Raw genomic sequence first — 5,581 nt, forward strand, 5'->3', positions numbered from 1 at the left:
TTTCCTGCCTGCAGGGGCAGCTGAGGGATGCTGACTCTGTCGACAGGAGCGGCTGACCCTCAGCAGCACCCATGTGGACACGCAGGTCTGGTATTAGCAGATCTTACGTGCTTTCTAAAAAAAAACTGGACACATGAATTTCTATGTGAAACCTCCCAGCTTTTAGAACGTTGGCTCAAATTTTTCTTAAACAGTGGGAGAGCCAAATACAACATGTTCTGATCTGCAATCCACCAGCCTGCAATCTCTGGAGCCGGTGTTTTTAAAGCTTCTTTTCTGCTGAACGTTCTCTAGAGGAGAAGTGAAGAGAGGAGGAGGACAGGAAGGAAGGAAGATGGCAGGAGCCGCAGGGGAATCTCTGAGACCTGGTTTGGCCTCTGCTGAGCCTCAGAACCTCTGCTGGTTCAGCAAAGGGGAGAGGGAGGGGGAGCAGGGGGTCCTTTCCAGGCTGGGAGGCTGTGTTTACTAAACTAGCCTTTCCTCTTGCTTTCAGTTCTCACTCGGGAGAAACATAATGGCCCCAGGCCTCAGGAGTGTCTGAGCAGGTCTGAACAGGAGGCTCCGGTTTGTGGTTGGAGAGGCGGTGCCCTGGCTGCCGGGCTGATGGAGAGAGGACAGGAGAGGAGAGGAGAGGAGAGGAGAGGAGAAGGGGCCCAGCATCCTAGGGCAGAGGGGGCCCTAGGCCTCAGCCTCAGGCTGGACTGCTGCCTGCTCCCTGGCTTGCTTCTAGCTCCCGAGGAGCCCTGGATATCTTTCCAACTGTGTCAAGGAGGGAGTTTATAGCCCATGGTCAGCATGGCCGACCGCCAACCTGGCAGGTGGCCAGAACCCAGAGCACATTGAAAAGGAGTATAAACAAGGCCCCTGGTGGGCAGCTGTGACCCAGAATCTTCCAGCAGAAGAGAAGCAATCAGGGAAGAGGAACACTAGAGGGACCCTGCCCCCTGCCTCTCAGGCTCCCAGGACTCGGCCACCAGCATGGACAGAATGGGCACCAGGCAAGCAGCCATCATAAAAGAGCTGCAGGAGTTCACTTAAGGGGCCTTTCAGCCTCTGAGACTCTGTGAGCCCATGACTGTGATTCAGCTTTTCTCTCTGTACAGAGGGCATCTGTGGCTGCCCCTCGCCTGGAATCCACTGTGCTCCTTTTGTTGGCAGCACCCTAGTTATCTTTCCAGAAGCCACTCCTCCTCCACTCTCAGCCCATGTGGATCAGGTGAGGCTAACCTGGTCTTCCTTCCTTCCTGGCTCCAGGATGGGCAAATGGGTCAGGCCTGGCCTGACTGATCAGCCCATTTCTTCTGCTGGAGACCAGCAGAAGCCTCTGATGGCTTCTGGTCTCATTGCATGAGACCACCCCAAGGAATTTTGCTGGCACTCTTGGGAAAAGAGACATTGTCAGCAATCAGCTTCCTGCACAGCTGGAGGTGCTTGGAGACCATCTGGCCATGACACAGGGGGAGCTTGCTTGAGGAAGACACCATCACAGAAGGAGACCCCATGCAAAGAGAGGCAGAGAACCAGACAGAGGCAGGGAAAGGGGACCAGACTGATGGATACATTGACATGTATAAGAGACAGTCAGAGACGTGATACCTGATGCAATAGTTAGAGCCTCTGGATCTAGTTTTTAACTGATGAAGTATTGAATCCCTACATGTTTCAGAAAGAGAGTCAAGAATATGCCACTGTAGCATAAAAATTACTTTGAGCAGAAGGCATTTTGAGTTCCTGATATTTTTTTAATCTGTTTAAAAACACAGCTTCTCAAAAGAACTCAATTGTCCTAAATCCCTCCCTGGGGAGCAACAAGGGACGATTGATCAGAGAAGAGAATTACCCACATAAACAGACACTGTCATAAAGTGATCGTATCTCCCATCTAGCCTCCTAAAGGCCCATTTCTCTTTCCTCATAGTCATTTGTTTTCCTGGAAGTGCCCTTCTCTCTCCTCCCCCGCCCCAGTTAAGATGGTACCTATACCCCAAATTCTAATCACATTCTTGAGTCACATTTTTCTGTAAACTCCTAGTTGTTGTGAATAAACCTATCTATTTTTCTTAATAATTTGTCTGTTGCTGGTTTAATCTGCAGGCCCCCAGTTATTAATATAAGAGGGTAGAAGAAAAGTTTTTCCTCCCTTACCTCAGTTATATAAGCAAAAAAACAAACTACTTCTGACATCAGTTTCTAGGACTCCAACATTTCATACGAGATTATATAATTATATTATGTAAATCTATCATTTAATCTATACTTTGCTTAAGGAGTAAATTCTACTTAATCTACATTTTTTTTTCTTTAGGCCACAGATAAGCCAGCAATGACCCAGGCCTCTGAAATCCTGCCCTGGTTGCCGGAAACTAGAGGTGTTTTCCCAAGAAGGCTTAAGGATCCTGGCTGCATTCCTACCCTGCCTGAACACCCAGCATATATCCTAGACAGCCCTAGTCAGTGCCTAGACCTGCGAAAGAGAATGTCATAGGTCCCTGCAGTGCCTTTATTCATTCATTTGTTAATTCAGCACACATTTATGGAGCACCAACTGTGTTCCGAAATGAAGTTCTTATCCTCAGAGATCTAGAATTTGGTGAGAAAAACAGATCAATCAGAAGAATTTCATCAGAATGTGATGACTGCTATGCTAGAAATAAACACAGAGAAGGGACCTCCAAGCTGGGGAGAGTGACAGGCATGTTGTAGAAGCTTCCTAAAGGAAGTGACCCCTGAGATGAATTCCACGGGATGAGAAGGAGTCAGCTCAGCCAGATAGAGGGTAGAGGATGTGCTTTCCAGGCAGGCGGAAGGAACAGGAGATACAAATTCCAGGGGGTGGGCGGGGCTTCGGCCTGCCAGTGGGACTGACCAGGAGAGACCGGGAGCAGGAGGAGGTGCATGGGATTGCCATCAGGGAGCAGGGCCTGTTTGACAAGCTGCTTTGGATGAGCACTGCTTCCTGTGTATGTGATCACACAGATAGTTCAGCACCAAACATGAGGCCAGGGCAAAGCCTGACTCATGCCTCAGAGGAAAAACAAAGCAGAGGATCCTGAGCCAGGGCCCTGGGTCAAGAGTGTGCAACAGAGCCCCGCCGCACAAGTATTGGTGATCTCTGCCCACAGAGGGAGCTTGGCCCTCCCTATTGGAAATGACTGAAGGCAGGACCCAGAATCTCGTCTTCCATCTCCTCTCCCACTCCTTTCTCCTTGAGTGCTGCAGGGCCTGTGAGATGGGAGTGATCATGGGTAAAAGCAGGTACTTTGGGAGCCAGGCAACCCTGGGCTCCAGTCCTATATAATAGCTGGGCCATGACCCCTCAACCTCTTCCTCAACCTGTGTCTCCTCCTCTGCAAACTAAAGCTAACAATAGTACTGATTCAATAAAGGAAAGCTTATCTGGTGAGTCATGAATTAATCCATTTACTCTTTTTTTAAAAACATTGTCTCATAGCATCCCTCTCTTCTGGGATCCACACCATGCTATGTCCTCCGTTAAGGCTTTCAGTCACAGGGACTTCCTTGGTGGTCCAGTGGCTAAGACCCAGGCTCCCAATGCAGTGGGCCTGGGTTCAATCCCTGGTCACGGGATTGAACACATGCTGCAACTAAAGATCCTTCATGCCACAACGAAGATTAAAGATCCTATGTACTGCAAGTAAGATTGTGCTGTCAAATAAATATTAAAAAAAAAAAAAAAGAAGACTTTCAGTCACTGAGCTTTGGCCTCTTCCATGCCACAGGGATGGGGCATGGACTGTGCCCAGCCAGTTATACTGTCCTCTTTTGGCAACAGTGATTGATCCCTAGGGTGGATTAGAGACTCAAGTGTGCCAACCAGAGTCTGGATCTCTCCTCCCTGGTGGTACTGAGCTGGAAGAATATGAGTTTGGGGAGAGCCCGTCTACCTGTGGGTGAAGTCACTGCTTAGAAGGAAACAGAGCCAAGATAATGGCAATGATAACCACCATCACGATGATGGTATCATCATGCATTGCTGCTGCTAAGTCATTTCAGTCGTGTCCGACTCTGTGCGACCCCATAGACTGCAGGCCACCAGGCTCCCCCGTCCCTGGGATTCTCCAGGCAAGAACACTGGAGTGGGTTGCCATTTCCTTTTCCAATGCATGAAACTGAAAAGCAAAAGGGAAGTCCCTCAGTCGTGTCTGACTCTTCGAGACCCCATGGACTACAGCCTACCAGGCTCCTCCATCCATGGGATTTTCCAGACAAGAGTACTGGAGTGGGGTGCCATTGCCTTCTCCTCATCATACATTACTTAAAGTCAAATATGATCCTGAACTTCCTGGTTTGAAGAACAAATTCATTCACATTTTCCTCATGCCAATCTAGTTTGATTTCCTTTGCCTGAAGCTCCCAGACTCTTAAGCCATTTGGCATGTGAAACCCTGAGCACAAAATCTGTCCCCATAGGAAGAGCTCAGTGAACTGTCACCACAATGAAAAAGGTGAAAATGGTCTTAAGCTCCTTCGCCATCACCCCTTTGCTTCCCAGAACACAGTCTCACCCCTTTCCATCCAGCCTGGGAAATGGGCTGCTGACTGTGTTGGCTTCTCATTTGTAAGAATGGGCTGGGGGGTAAAGGGTGGGAGGGAGGTTCAAGAGTATGTATGTATACTTATGACTGATTCATGATATACAACAGAAACCAACACAACATTGTAAAGCAATTATCCTCCAATTTAAAGAAAGCTGGCTAAAAAAAAAAATCAGCTCAAGATTTCCCTTCATCAGAGGCTTTCAATCTGGTCTCCCTCCCTGTGAGCATGGAACTTCCTTGGTGTAGCTTCATAGGAGGCTTTGGGCCAGAAGGAATCAGGATGTAATAACCCTTGTCAGCTTAAAGCAGAGAACCTTGGGGCTTCCCTGGCGGCTCAGTGGTAAAGAATCCACCTGCCAATGCAGGAGACACAGGTTCTATCCCCGGACCAGGAAGGTTCCACATGCCTTAGGGCAACTATGGCTATGTGCCACAACTATTGAGCCTGTGCTCTAGAGCTCACAGGCCACGACTACTGGGCCTGTGTGCTCTAGAGTCTGTACTCTGCAACAAGAGAAGCCAGTGCAATGAGAAGCCTGCAGCCACGGAGTAGCCCCTGCTCACCAAAACTAGAGAAAAACCCTCGCAGCAACAAATACCCCACAGTCAAAAATAAATAAGTAAATAAAATTATTTAAAGTGGAGCACATTGAATTTGTCCTGTTTTATACATTATAATTTCATGTAAGAGTTATTGGAAATAAATGTCTCTATTACCAAAAAAAAAAAAGAATGGGCTGGCCAAGCACCCAGTGCTTGGTAGTTAGCATAGCACAGAGCTGCAGCAGCCCCTCTAGGCCTCCAGCCTGCCCACTGAGTATGATTTGGATCTACTGCCTGGTAGAGTGGCCATCACCTGGAGCCCCCCTGGCCTGAATCCCGTCACTGCAGAAGCGTGACTCAGTCACCATCTTTCTGGGCTTCTCTTTCCTTGTCTGTAAAACTGGGACAATAACATCTCCTGTCTCTCAGAGAAGCTGTGAGGACTAAATGAGAAAAAAGTGAATAGCCCCTAGTATTGA

The sequence above is a fragment of the Bos indicus genome, chromosome 7 (genome assembly GCF_029378745.1).
Source record: "Bos indicus isolate NIAB-ARS_2022 breed Sahiwal x Tharparkar chromosome 7, NIAB-ARS_B.indTharparkar_mat_pri_1.0, whole genome shotgun sequence".
In the NCBI taxonomy this organism is placed as follows: domain Eukaryota; kingdom Metazoa; phylum Chordata; class Mammalia; order Artiodactyla; family Bovidae; genus Bos; species Bos indicus.